The sequence below is a fragment of the Belonocnema kinseyi genome, chromosome 10 (assembly GCF_010883055.1).
Source record: "Belonocnema kinseyi isolate 2016_QV_RU_SX_M_011 chromosome 10, B_treatae_v1, whole genome shotgun sequence".
NCBI classification, from domain to species: domain Eukaryota; kingdom Metazoa; phylum Arthropoda; class Insecta; order Hymenoptera; family Cynipidae; genus Belonocnema; species Belonocnema kinseyi.
The window spans coordinates 13616236-13632163 of record NC_046666.1 but is presented as its reverse complement, the minus strand read 5'-3'; the positions used below and the strand labels follow the sequence as shown (position 1 = coordinate 13632163).

Below are 15928 nucleotides of genomic sequence, written 5' to 3'. Positions count from 1 at the left end.
CCCCCCCCCCCCCAAAGAAAGGTTAAACTACCCAACAACATGAAATAATCATATTTTTTATATATTTTTAATTTTATAATTAATAACATGATTTTTTAATTCTTTTCTTCAAAATCATAGACAGACACTGAAGACGGTAATAAAATAAAAGAATTATAAGAGAATTAAGAAATTGGAAAATTGATTTTTAAGAGTAAAGAATTCTAATAGCTGATAACAATCAGCTTAAAATCCTTAAGAGTTTCGGAGGCAATGTCCGCATAACCTCAAAAAATTTTTTCAAAATTTTTTCCAACCCCAACTTACGTTCAAGCGAAACGTGATATCGAGTTGAAAATTTAAGAAATTAAAAAAGAAGAACTATCAAACGTTTTTCTTGTGCTAAATTCTTACGAGGATAAAAAAGTTTTTTTTTATTGTAAATTTTTATTTTGCTTTTTCATAATTATATACAAATATTTAGAACAAGACAAACCTTCTTTGGTGCTTTTTATTTCATTTCCTAAATTTTTAAATCGATATCACATTTCTTGTATACGTAACTTGGATTTGAAAAAATGTGAACGACATTTTTGACCTTACGCTCACATGGCCGTAAGAGGATTTCTTTTTTATCTTTAATGAAAAATTAGAGAGAGTTAAAGAAAACTAGGGAAGGGAAGCATTGAGAATGAAGAAGGAGTAGGGCAAGTGAGAGGTAATTCTGCTCGAAGATGTAGGGAAGGTAAGGAGAAGTCATGAAAAATGTGGGAAGGAGAAGTAGGGGAAGTGAGAGAAAATGACCGAAGCGAAGTACGGAAAGTGTGTATAAGTGAGGGAAAGTAGAAGAATATCAACTGATTAAGAGAGGCGAAATGGAAATAGAGAAGGAAGAAATCGGGCATTAAACTTGAAGAATGAAGGGAGACGAGAAAAAGTAGGGAAAGTAACTAGAAATAAAGATGAGTAGGGGTTATGAAGTGAACACTGGGGAAAGAAAATATGGAAAGGGATTTTTCAGCTGGGAAGCGAGGAGAAGGGGAAATAGAGGAGGAAGAAGTTTAGTAAGTGGAAGGGGGCAAAGGATGATGTTCAAAGAAATTTTTTTAAATTCATACCTCACTTGAGAAAGTACGGTTTTTAAGAAGATGACGAGACAAATCAAAGAAACTTTTTGTATTTCAGCCACACTGATATATATATATATCACACAAAAATATTTTTTTGTAAACAAACAGGGCAATTATAAACCTAAATGCATTGTTTTTTGACACTTAAAATTTTTTTTAATAAAGTTAAACCTTTGGGAAGAGAAAAATTGTAAAAATACTTATGCAGGTATAGATACCCAGCAATAACCATTTTCCGTAACCTATAAAACAAATTACAACTTTTTCAAAACATTTCCCCAGAGTGAAATTATCGATTAGAGTATATATGACACAGTTACGATACGTTATTCCACTAAAAGGAGTAAGTAGGATGCAAAGGAAAAGGCAATTTCATAAAAAGTTGCGAGGAGGTTTTACCGATAAAATTTGCTCTCGAAAGTTTTTGTTTGTTACATCAAGCTATTGATCCGTTGGCTAGAACGGCAGCTTAAAGAATGTTTGTACTCGTTGAATATATAATAGTGTGAAATTCTAATTCAAATTCAAATTTTCAAGTCGCTTGATTATAATCCTCACGTAGAAAGAAAATTATAGCATTGTTTCTACTCAAAACTCAAAATGAAAGAGGAAGTAGGGCAAATCTGGGGTCAATTAGTAAGGGTATAAAAGGAAAATTAAGGAAGGGTAAGTGGCAAACGTGAGGAGAAATAAAGGTAGGGGAAGTAGGAGAAGCGGTAGGAATTGTGGGATGAGGAAGTAAGGGAAGAAACGGGAAATTAAGGAAGGGAAAGTAGGGGACTTGAGGGGAAATAAATGTTAGGGAAGTAGGAGAGGCAGTAAGAAATACGTAAAGGGGAGTAGAGAAAATGAGGGGGTTAGGGGAAGTGGTGAGGAAATTTGGAGAAGTGAGGATAGAGGGATTTAGGTAAGACAAAAGTTGACTAAGGAAGAGGAAACAGACGTTAAAGTGTGGAGGAGAGGAATTAGGAAGATGTACGGGTAGGGGAAGGGAATTACATATTTATATAATGCCTTAACCATGTGTGGGTTGTTTTTTCTAGTTGAACTCGTCCAGATAGGAATGTTAGTGACATTTATTTTCTTTAAAAACTAGAAATTGGATCTTAATTCTCATTAAAACTGATCCTTTCGAAAAATTATGGCCCAGAATTTCCCAACAAAAGTAACATTATTCAGTAACTCATTTGAATTTTACACTGGTGAATGCATTTAATATAAAAGCAGGAACAATAACTACTCCCTTGGTGGCGATACCTTCGCTAAGAAATAAGATTAGTAGCTTTATTAGTATTCCGCAGAGCGGGTCGAATATTTGATCTTCATTTCTCCATGATATAAACTTGAGGCGTGAATTGCTCATGAAAATCAGCGAGCGAGATAAGACTGCTTAATTTTAAGCTGAGCTTAAGGAATTAAAAGAGCTTTTTGAGGATTATTACTCGTGTTTATGAAATTATGTTTGTCAGCATCGGTACAAATTAAATTTTGTTGCCTACATCCTCGTAATTTTAACTTTTTATTTATTTTTATAAATAAGACCTTCCCTTATGTAAAATGGATTAGTAAATATTCTAGCAGCCGGAATATAGGAAAATTAGAATTTTTCTCCCACCCCAGAAGTCCAAATTTTTAAAAGCAATCCCTATTAGTACTAAGAAGTCATTAATATTTATCGAATGGCAATAGCAAATTATAATCATGAATAATATTTAACGAACATTGAAGGTCTTTCTTTCTTCGCCTTAACATTATAACCTATCTTGCCATTCAACTTGGCAAAAACTGAATCAGTCCACTTAGAAGCAACATAAGGTCCCCCCGGCAACTTAGCGCAAGCGCCGTTTCACTATCACACGGTTATAGACTTTCGCATGGCGACAGCGTACCAATCGCGTGAAGCTCCCCTCCAACGACGTTGACAAACCAATCCTCGCTAGTGAACTGCCACTCCCCTGCGTTGCAAGTAGCGCTCCGCACAGTGGGGTTGAATCGGAAAACGAGGTTCAAAATGACCTTTAGAACGCAATTATGCACTGCTTCATATTTATTTTTTATTTTTCAGAAAATGGGGAGATTCGATTTTCTATTTTTTTATTACATTTTTATATATAATGCAAACAACGAAAAAAATGTCGATTTTTTAATTTCATTTTTTATTATCTACACAAAAATTTTCTTATACTTCTCATCCCTTGGATTTTATGTTCAAGGATATCGGAAAGATTCGAAATTGTTAAATTGCATACTCAACTGTTATAAACAAATTTTATCAATAAATAATCTACATTAGGGGCTATTTATTTTCAAAGTATATTTCTGCTCTGAAATCGCTTGCTTTCATCGTTAGGATGATACACAACCATTAGAATATAAGAATAAATGTTATTTGTTTATTTTGTGAACAATTTATATAAGCAAATGCACATTTTGGGCGTGCTTGGGTGAAAAGAAAACGTTTTTTCTTCTGACCGTGTTAAAATTATGTTGTTAATGGTATTTTATGAAAAAAAATTTTTTCACTTATTAATAATTGTTTATTTTATAAACAAACTATTTAAACAAATCCACATTTCGGGCATTTTAAGGCCATAAATTAATATTTGCTTATTTTATAAACAAAATATATAAATAAATTCACATATGAGGCGTTTTTGAACGAAAATATATCGCTTTTTCTTCTGATCTTCTTATAATATAATTGGAAATATAATGTAGCCATATTGAGAAAAAACGATTTCTTTTTGCTTAAAAATGCCAAAACTGAGCATTTGTTTATATTATGTGCTAATAAAATAAAAAAATATGGATAGGTTGCAACCTTTTTTTCAGAAAACATCATTGGCAATATCATTTCAGCAAGTTTAAAAGAAATCGATTTCTTTTTGCTTAAAAACGCCAAAAATGTGCATTTGTTTATAAAATAAACAAATAACGCTTAATCTTAAATTTTAATGTTCCAGTATAATCCTATCAATAAAATAAATCGCTTTCAGTGCATGAATATACTTGAAACGAGAATAACCCCGAACGTCGATTATTTTCTAATACAATTTGTTTATAACAATCAACTATGCGAGTTTACAATTTTTTAACTTTCCTATACCCTTGTGCAATAAGTCCCAGGAACGCGAAGTATAAGAAAAATTTCTTCTAGAAGATAAAAAATAAAATAAAAAAATTGACATTTTGTATTGTTTGCATTAACGCAAAAATTAAATTAACAAAAAAAAATTTTTTAAATTACACTCACCATTTTCTGAAAAACTTAGTCCTAAAAAAATCTAAAATTGGTGTATAATTGCTTATTTTAAATTTCGATTAAAAAAAAATTAAAGTTCAGTAAATCTTTAAGAGCTCAACGATCCGAACTTTCATTTCCTATATTTTTTCATTAATGATTTTGCCACTCAAAATATGGAAAAACTTAAATTTTGTACAGAACAATTTTTTAAGCTTTCATAAATGATCAGGGAAATTTTTTATTGTTCTAAATAGACGTTTAGGGACTCACAGAATACAAATAAATTATTTATTGTTTTATTTATTTGTTATAAACAAAGTTTATGAACAAATTTATAAATATTCTTTTTGTCCTTAAAAAAATTTTATTTCGCTAAAAATGCTTCAGATTAATCTTTGAATGCCCTTTCGCAAAGAATTTTTTTTCGCATTGGAAATGTTTTAAGCTATTGAACGAATGACTGCTAGTCAGAAAAATATTAGAAAAGTTAATAATAACCACTTTTATTAACAATTCTTGTCACAAAATATTTAAAGTTAAGGTTTTATCAAATTAAAATTTTCCTTGATGGCCAGAATGGGTACAAATATTCCAGAAAATAATATATCTTCGATAATATTTGTTAAATTTCATAATCTGAATATTGCAAAAAAAATATTTCTATGTGAAAGGGCCAAAATTTTGAATTTGATTGTGTAATTTGTTTATTAAAATGTAAATTGTTAGACTTTATAAAATATTAATCAAAATTTATTAATTTAATGATTACCTTAAGTTTTTCTGGCAATGTAAGGAAATTATTATGTGAAAAAATCTCAAATTTTAACATTTTGCCACAAGAATTGTTTACAACAATGGTTATTATAAACTTTTCAATTTTTTTTGTAATGAAATATAATTCCTACATTGATATGAAACACTTTTATCCAATAGAAATTTTTTTTACCGATAATAAGACTATTGCTAATTTTGTCATCAAATTTGTTTATAACAAATGAATGGAATTATGCACGAACTATTTGTATTCTATAAGTCCGTAAACATTTATTTAAGACAATATAACATTCACCTCATCAGTTATTGACGCATAAAAAATTGTTATGTACAAAATTTCAGTTTTTTCATACTTTGAGTGAAAAAAATTATAATTATTATTATATTATATTAATGAAAAAATAAAATACGAGAAGACGAAGGTGTTTGACTCACGTTTCTCATAGGGTAGAAAGAAAAGAAACTCTAGCTTTGACAACCCTGCCTATACAGAGTGTCCCAGAACTAAGTGTCCGGACTTATTTGGCTGTATAAACAAACAAAAAATAAACCGAAACTTCCTTTGGCAAAAATTAATTAAAGCTTTAGTTTTCGAGTTATGAAATGATTCATCTGGGCCAATCAGAACCGCCGCATACGTGCGTGAGAGAGAGGCTAACGCTGAGTTAGTGACCGGTGCCGAGGAGCGAAAAGTTAGCGGTCACTAACACACCGTTGGTATCCCTCTGACGCACTTACGCGGCGGTTGTGATTGGTCCAGATGAATCATTTCATAACTCGAAAACTAAAGCTTCAATAAATTTTTGGCAAAGGAAGTATCGGTTTAATTTTTGTTTGTTTATATAGCCATATAAGTCCGGACACTTAGTAAAATTTATCTACCGAAAATATTTATTTGATTGTGATATGTTAAACGGGTGCGTCTAGGTTCACCGAAAAAATTCCTTCCATGAATTTGAAAATCCTCGCGGTATTAATTTTTTAATTCCTCTCAGTTCATTCAAATGATTTTAACCAAAAAATCATTCACCCACATTTACAGATCACACAGACTACACTTTGTTTAGCTTATATTTTATAGGATTTGTTTAAAATTTTTAAGTCTTCATCATGGTCGACAGAAAATAAAAGGTAGTTCAACAAATGTAAAGGATTAAACTTGGCACTATAAAGTATAGACTAAAATGCCTCTAGGGAGAGTTGCATCACGTTACCCCCTCCTCTAGTCGACGCGAAACCGGAATCGGAAAAACTTAGCGAAGCGCGAAACATTGGAAATATTCTCGAGAAGATTATATATGTTATAATATATTTTCGAGCAGTGTTTGTTGTGAAAATAAGATTTTTTAATGAAAAATCAATAGCGTATTGTTTCATCCTATACTACCATGATAGTTCTGGTCAAGATTTTTAATTAAGACAAATCCCAGAAGATCCTGATTTTTGGCAATTATCGATAGAGAATATTAATTGAGATGATTGGATACCTCACTCGAAATCTGACGTTTGTGAGATAAGATTTTAATTTTTTAAAAATGTAATAAAAGTAGAAAATGTGCCTCATTTTTTATGATTGCAGGTGAATTTTTACTTTAAAATTTTAGAAATTGTAAATAATAAAAGAAGACGAAAATTTATTTCAGGATTGAGAGGCTACCTAATGAGCACAAAATTTGGCAACGTCTTTACGACATCGTTACGACATCTTTACGACATCTTTACGACATCCTAAGTCCATGTTGTTTTGGTGTCTTTATGATATCGTAAAGACATCGTCAGATCATACGACGTATTTATGATATCGTAAAGACACCTTAACGACATTGACATAGGATGTCGTAAAGTTGTCGTAAAGTTGTCGTAACGATGTCGTAAAGACGTCGCCAAATTTTGTGCCCACTGGGTAATTTTAACTCTGTTTTGTAAAATATTATTTTGGTCTTCTCTAACATTTGATTAAATTAATTTTTATCTGAAATATTTTAACCAAAGGTCTTGAAAATACTGTAACCTCAAAATTCAATTTCTCAGCTTTACTACGTAAACAATACAATTATAAATTTTTCCCACATGTATTGTATCATTTTAATTTTTTATCACGGAAGTTCACAAATTTGTAGTAAAAGATTTAATTTAGCAAATTTATTAATTAATTTTTAAAAAATTCACGTTATTAAAAAAACTACTTTTTACTTTGCAATAATTTTCAATGATCGAATCTAAATTTTTTCATTCTACTTACTGTCTGTTAATTGCTTTAGCGTTTGACCAACAACGTTAAATAAAAGGATTTTAAAAAAGTGTGCTTAAAAACATTCTTCACTTTTCAAACATTCTTAATTGTTACACGAACATTTTTTTTAATCATATTTATTAAATATTTTATGAGTGTCTGAACATTAAATTTGACTTAAAAGTCGCGCCACTTTCAAAACACCCGATTCTGCTTTCGGGACACCAATCAGAAGCGAAATATTAACCTTCCTTATGACTAATACTTATTTTTTATTTAAAATTAATTTCTTCGGTTAATAATTTAAATGTATAATTTCACGTATTTTGTGAAACATCTGGTTTCTTTTTGGTGTAAAATTAATCTATTTGGTTGAAAATTAATGTTTGTATATAAAGATTAATTTTTTTAACCGAAAATTAATTAAATTTTTTTGGAAAACATTTTCTTTTTTATAGAAATTTAATCTTCTTTGATGAACATTCATTTTTTAATTGAAAAGTTGCGTTAATTGGTTGAAAATTGATTTCTAATGAAAATTAAACTACTCTAAATAGAAAAATTATGTGTATTAAAACTTTATTTTTTTCGATGGACATTTATTTTAGGTTAGGTTTATAGTAGGTTGAAAATTCCTTTAGAAATTTAAATATTTGGTTAAAATTTCATGTATTTTGTGAAAAATCTTTGTTTCTTGGTGCGGAAAATTAAGTTTTCAAATGAAAATTCATTGTCTTAACCAAAAATTCATCTTTAGAACTAAAAACTTAACTATTCCAATTGTTATTGAAAATAATTATTTTTTATGGAACTTTAATCTTCTTTGATGAAGATTAATGTTTCAAGTAGAAAACTCACGTAAAGTGGTTGAAAATTGATTTCCTTACTTAAAATTAAACTATTTTATTTTAAGTACAAAATCTATATTTTTCACGTTAAAATGTTTTTTTTTTTGTTTATTTGCTTTAATTTTGTAATTTTATAGTTCTGTTAAAATTTACAAAAAGCATACCCAGTGGGCACAAAGTTTGGCGACGTCTTTACGACATCGTTACGACATAGGATGTCGTAAAGATGTCGTAACGATGTCATCATGACGTCGCCAAATTTTGTGCCCACTAGGTATGGACGTATCAAGCCAGATAAACAAAATTTTTGAATTTTTGAAAGGAATTTTTAAACACATATTTAAATTATTAACCAAAAGAATAAATTTTTAATAAAAAGGGAATTAGTTGTTATTTTTCAGGTCATTTTTATAAAGAAATATCCATATCATTTATTTTTTATGGAATAAATAAAGTTTTTTCTATGAAATCGATCGCATATTACTTGAAAATAAAACCTAAGTATTTAATTTTAATCACCAAAGAATAGATAATTGTTTAAACTGCATTAATTAACTAATGCACTATTTGGTTATTTTTTTAAATACAAACTTTATTTTTTCGAAGCAATTAACCTTAAATAACTAACTTCTAAATATTTAATAACATTTTAATGACTGTCAATAATTTAGTATTGTAAACAACATTTGTTTCAACTAATTTGTATCATTTAATAGTAAACAAATTTTTCTCGATTAGTGCATGTATAAACTACCATATTTTTCCTGTGGAATAAAATTAAATTGACTATTTTATTACTACAGACTCCGACCATTTTATTTGTAGTAGGTTATTTTTAAAATAAATCGATTAATTCCGTCAAGAAAAAAGAAAGTGAAGTAGTAATTAAGTTTCTTCAAAAAATTATCAATTTTTTCATGTTATAGCATGGAATTATTGCTAAATAATTTTAATTATATTCCACAATGAAAAAAATTTTCGTCTATGAATGCATTAACCGAGAAAAATTTGTTTGCTACATTATTAATAAAAATGAAAATAGTCGATCATTATCAAACTATCGAAAAAAGTTAAGAATTGTATTATTAACAGTTTATTCAACACAAAAGAACAAGTTTAAATTATGAAAAAAGACAAATAATGGAATTTTTAATTAAGTTTGATTAAACAATTATCAAATATAATTGATTCATGGAAAAAACCATTGTTTAATAACTAGATATTAATTTTGTGAAAAAGCGGGATTTTATTTCTAACTACATAAAATGATAAACATTTGTCTGAACAAAATTTTGTTTACAGTAATAAATTATTTACTATCATCAAAATGTTCTTATAAATTCAGAAGTTAGTTATTTACAGTTAATTGCATAAAAAAATCAAGTTTCTACTTCCAAAAATATCCAAATAGTGCATTTGTTAATTAAGCTAGTTTAAACAATTACAAACTTTTATTTGGTGATCAAATCTAATACTTAGGTTTTGTTTGCAAGTAATATATGATCGATTCCATAGAAAAAATTATTTATTTCATCAAAAATACCTGATATGGATATTTGTTTATAAAAATCGCTTTTAAAATAACAATTTGTTCATTAACTTTTATTAATTCAACTTAAAAACTTTTTTTGTCTATAGATTGTTCAAATGTAGTGCAAATCGAGTAACGAATGGCCGTCAATCTCCACGAAACCATTTTCATTGACTTATTTGTTTATAACAAATTCAACCATTTTTTTAACATTTGCATTGCAGTCTGGCATCTTTTTTGAATAGTTGTTTACAATTTTTATTATTTATTTTATTAAATCAAAGCATTTTTTTTTAAACCGGGATACTTCAAAAGCCAAAGTTTCTTTTTCCTTTTTGTTATTAAATAAACAAAAAATAAATAAAAATTTTAAAATCGACAATGACAGTTTGATGCAAAATTTTATAAGCTTTTAAACTTGATGAATAGCTTTTTAAATAATAAAAAAAAACTTAAAATACTACACTGGAACACGAATAGCGTTCATAGTGCGAGTAGCTTGTTACTTTAATTCCAAGCATTTTTCTTGAAACTTTTATAACAAAAAAGTTATACTACACAAATTTATTAATTAATCTCCCTATTCACAGAGTTTCCAGATAATTTCGTCCGTCATCCATATAATACAAAAGCCCGAAAAGGCATAGTTGATTTACCAATAATTAAAAACATAACAAGTCTCCAAATAATCGATGCCCTACAAAAATCAGCTAAGGTCTGATTACAAACCTATCTTGATTCTTCTCAGATTGAGACAAACCATAAATTGAACAATACCCATCTAATAATAAATTCTGTCTTCGATGCCACTAAAGCAATGTATAAAAGTTTAATTGAAGATTCTAAGATAACAAACATTTATTGATGGCACAATTTCTTCCCAGACACTTCTCACAATCAGGAACACTCTTCCTGAAAACGTATCCTACTAAACCAAACTAAGGAATGCACTAAGAAATATTATCCAAAGAAAAACAAATTCCTCTCTTAGACCTATTGTTAATTAAACAATAGAGAAATTGAAGATAAAATACAAGAATTTAAGAGCAAAAATTGGGACGATAAACTCAGATGAAATCTTATTCACTGACAAGAACAAAGCAGAAGCAATAGTCAATAACTTTGAAAGAGTCCACCATCTAACTGATAATTCTGGGGAACTTGAAAATATTAACAAAATTAAATAACAGGAGAACAACATTATCCAAACTGAATTAGACTCTGAAGAAATTAAGCTAGCTATAATAAAATAAATTAAGAGAGCTTTTGTAAAAGAGAAGACATAAGAGCGCTGTTTAGGATAGCATACACAATATTATACTAAACATTCTTCATTAAAAGTAATTGTTCACATGAAGAATATTTTTATTACACGTTTAAAAGAAGGTCTGTTAACCTAAATCATAAAAAAGTTAACAAAAAAATTACTTCAGAGCAAGTTTGTTTTTAGACCCGGGCATTTGGACGGATGACTTGACTGTTTTCATTAGCACTTACTTTATTATTAAGAATAGCACAGCTGCTCTAATTTTTTATATTAACCTCATTGTTTAATTGAAGCAACTTAATCTTCCGCAATATTTAAAAAAAATAATAGGCAATTACTTTTGTAATAGGTCTTTCATAGTAAAAATTAATTATAAGCTATCGTCTGAGAAAGCTTTAGTATCAAACTGTAGTATAGTCGTCATCGTTCTTGTTGTTCTTGTTGTTGTCTGTATACCGATCAACCTTCGAAATAATTGTCGGATCCCAGTGGGCACAAAATTTAGCGACGTCGTTACGACATCGTTACGACATCGTTACGACATCTTTACGACATATTTATGACATCCTATGTCCATGTCGTTTCGGTGTCTTTTCGATATCGTAAAGACATCGTCAGATCATACAACTTATTTACGATATCATAAAGACCCCTTAACGACATGGACATAAGATGTCGTAAAGTTGTCGTAAAGCTGTCGTAACGATGTCGTAAAGACGTCGGCAAACTTTGTGACCACTGGGATTCGATGGTCCTTTGGCACACAGTTAGAGGGACCAAACAAAAATATCCAGTTCGTTAACCAGACATTTTTGTTTAAAATTATTTAAGTTAGAGCTTTTTCAAAAATTTTGGCACTATTTTTTTAAATTTAAAAATGCCATAGACATCCAAACAAAGCGTGATATAGAGAAAAGTCAAAAGGAGAAAAAGGTTACTTTTTCAAGACCCTACATGATTATTTTACTAGCTTTTTGCATTTTGTTGAAAAAATCGAAAATTAACATTTTTGTGACACAAAAAATAATGAATTATTACATAATTGAAAATTTAAAAAAATTAAATTGTGTACAACTATACAAGCTACGAGAGTAAATGAGACAAGATTTATTCAACCAAAAAAGATTTAGAATTTTTTTAAGAATATTGTTTTGATAGGAACCGGATATTTTTTTTACTCTTAAGAAAACAAGATTAAAAATAAAAAAATAAATATAAAAACAAGGCATGAGAAGAAGTATGTTTTAATTTACATACATATTATGAATTGTAATTATGTAAATTTATTGGAATAACAAATGTCTCGACGCAGCTGAAAATCTAATTTAATGAAAAATAAGTAACGAATATTAAAGTAATTATGATAAATACAATTCTTACTTTATTTTGCAATATCTCAATAAGCAATTCCAGGCAAAGTTGCATAAAAAAGTATTAAATTTTATATAAAAGTGTTGAGTATAATGTAGAAAAGTTGACATTTGGACAAAATCGAGTGCGAAGTACGACCTACACGATGAGAATGTGTTCGCTAAAGCCAAAAGAGCTTTAACAAAAGAGAGTTCACAATCAAAAAATTACAGTTGTCGATCCGTTGACCTTTAATTTTAAATGGTATGAGCGAGGTAAATACATAATCGAACGCGAAGCGCGAGATAAATTCACAATCGAGCCGCAGATTTTTTTTATTATCTTAATGGAATATAGGATAAGTAGTAGGATAAATTAGTCTTAAGAGCAATATTATTTTATAAATGAAAGAATTATGATAGTCAAAACTCACAAACCAAAAGTCAAAACAACCATAAGGGATCATACAGAAACTGTGTTAGCAGTTTAGGGGGAGGGGGCGAAACACCTACGGTTGGTTTTTTATTTCATATTTTATTGATTTATTTATTATTTTTATATTTTATTTCCATATTGTTTTGTATAATAATTTATGTCTATGATTAAAAATTCAATTTTATGGTTAAGAATGCTTGATTTTTATTAAAAATTCATCTTGTTTGGTCGTAAATTAATATTTTGTTAAAATTTTAATTTTTTGGTTGAAAATTCACCTTTTTGGATTATAACTCTTTAATTGAATAAAAATTCGTATTTTGCTGGTAGTAAATTAATCATCTTATGTAGAATTTAATTTTTTTCAGTTGAAAGTTCAACTTTTCGGTTGAGAATTCTTGAATTTTATTTTAAAAATCATTTTGTACGGTAGAGAATTAATCTTGTAGCTTAAAAACTCATCTTTGTGGTAAGAAATATAAAATCTAAGTTTTAAAGTTGAACTGCTTTCTTAAAAATTAAAAAATGGTTTTCTTTTTGTCTTAAAAATTCAAATTTTTGGTTGAGTCTTCTTGAAGTTCATCTAAAATTCGTCTTTTTGGCAGTAAATAAATATATTTGTTTCAAAATTCATCTTTTTAGTTGAAACTTCAACTCTTCGATTGAGAACTCTTGAATTTTATTTCATTCTTAAAAATTTAACTTCTTCGTTGAGAATTTTCTATTTTTTTTTAAATTCGTCTTTTTCTGGTATCAAATTAATCTTTTTATTTAAAAATTTATCTTTTTGGGAAAAAATTTAACATCTTCGTTTTAAAGTTGAACTACTTTCTTAAAAATTAAAAAATTATTTTCTTTCTGTCTTAAAAATTCAACTTTTTGGTTGAGGATTCTTAAATTTCATTAAAAATTCTTCTTTTTAGTTAAAACTTCATCTCTTTGATTGAGGACTCTTGAATTTTCTTACAAAATTTTCTTTCTTTCTAAAAATGCAACTTCTCCGTTGAGAATTTCTGTTGAAAATTCGTCTTTTTTTATCAAATTCATCTTTTTGTGTAAAAATTCTTCTTTTTTAGTTGAATATTAAACTTTTTGGTTCAGAATTCTTTCATTTTGTTGAATATTCATCTTTTTGGTAAAAAATTTAACAGCTAGGTTTTATATTTAAACTACTTTCTTAAAAACAAAAAACAAATTGTTTTCTTTCCTTTTCAAGAATTCAACTTTTTGGATGAGGATTCTTAAGTTTCATTAAAAAGTTGTCTGTTGTGGTAGCAAATTAATCTTTTTGTTTAAAAATGCATCTTTTTAGTTTCAACTTTAACTCTTTTATTAGTTACTATTGAATTTTATTATAAATTCGTCTTTTTGGTTCAAACTTGAACTCTTTGATTGAGAACTCTTGAATTTTATTACAAAATTTTCCTTCTTTCTTAAAAATTCAACTTCTTTGTTGAAAATTCTTATTTTTTCTTAGTTGTAAATCACGCTTTTTGTTCAAGAATGCTCCTTTATGTAAATTAATCATTTTGTTAAGAAATTCATTTTTTTCAGTTGAAAGTTCAACTTTTTGGTTAAGAAAATTTAATAACTAGGTTTTAAAGTTAAGCTACTTAAAAATTTTTTTTATGATGTTTGTTGTTTAAAAATTCATCTTTTTAGTTTAAACTTCAACTCTTTTGTTCAGAACTATTAAATTTTATAAAAATTTCGTCTTTTTAGTAGTAAATTAATCTTTTTGTTCAAAAAATTTTCTGCTGTAGTTGAAAATCTAACTTTTTGGATCAGAATTCTTGAATTTAGTTGAAAATCCATATTTTATTGTAGTAAATTAATCATTTTGTTTAGAAATTTACATTTGAAGTAAAAAGTTCAACTTCTTGGTTGAGAATTCTTAAATTAAAAAAAAATAATTTTTTCATCGTTAGAAAAGTAATCCCTCTGATTAAAAATTCATCTAAAGTTGAACTACTCCATAAAAAGTTTTAAAAAAATTTTCTTTTTTTCTTGAAAATTTAACTGTTTGATTGAGAATTCTTAAATTTCATTAAAAATTCGTCTTTTTGGTCATACATACATCTCTTTGTTCCAAAATTCTTTTGTTTTAAATGGAAAATTCAATTTTTTCTTAGAATTTCTTGAATTTTTTTATATATTTTTTTTCATTGATATAAAATTAATACCTCTGATTAAACATTTTTTATTTAAAAATTTAACAACTAGGTTTGAAAGTTAAACTACTTTATTAAAAGTTTTAAAAAGTTTTCTTTTTTCCTAAGAATTTAACTGTTTGGTTGAAAAATTCATATTTTTTGGCAGTAAATGAATCTTTTTCTTTAATCAATCATCTTTTTAGTTCAAAATTCATATTTTTTATTTGAAAATTCAATTTTTTGGTAGAGAATTCTTGAATTATCAAAAAAATTTGTTTTCGTCTTTATAAAATTAATCCCTGTGTTTAAAAAATTTTTAGTCACAAGTTTAACAACTAGATTTGAAGACTGAACTACTTTATTACAATTTTTTGAAAGTTTTCTTTTTTCTTAAAAATTCAACTTATTTATTGAGAATTCTTAAATTTAATTATATTTCGCATTTTTTGGTAGAAAGTTTATCTTTTTGCTTAAAAATTCATCTTTTGGGTTACAAATTTAACAACTAGGTTATAAATTTTCATACCAATGTATCTTTTGGTAAAGGATTAAAAATTGTAGTTAAAAATTAATTTCTTCGTTTAGAGACTGACCTATTTTGTTAGAAATTCATTTTTTTTCTTTTTGGTAGAAAAATTACTTTTTTGTTAAAATTAAATTTTTTCAATAACTTAAACTAATGTTTTTTTATTAAGAGTTTAACTATTCCATTTTGTTGAAAAATTTAGCGTTTTAGTTTCAAAGTTCAATAACACCCGGATTAACTGCAATATAAAAATCAATTCGACACATTTCAACACTTACACTAAAAATCACTTTTTTATTTTCAGTGTTAATTTATTGCATAAATTTATAATTCATCACACAGTCACGTAAACAATAAAGGCATATTGGAAACTTGACCTGCTAGAAAAGCAAAACAAAAATCAGTATAAACATAAAATTGGGTTTAACCTAAAGGCTACGTTACTTGGGGGGGGGGGG

The 15928-nt window shown here is 27.6% G+C and overlaps 1 protein-coding gene across 1 annotated transcript in view; it reads left to right on the top strand.

Annotated features, from left to right (window-relative positions):
- LOC117181033 (alkaline phosphatase-like) overlaps positions 1-15928 on the top strand; it is a 501469-nt gene that overhangs the window by 369062 nt on the left and 116479 nt on the right. The gene's annotated exons all lie outside the window — the stretch shown is intronic.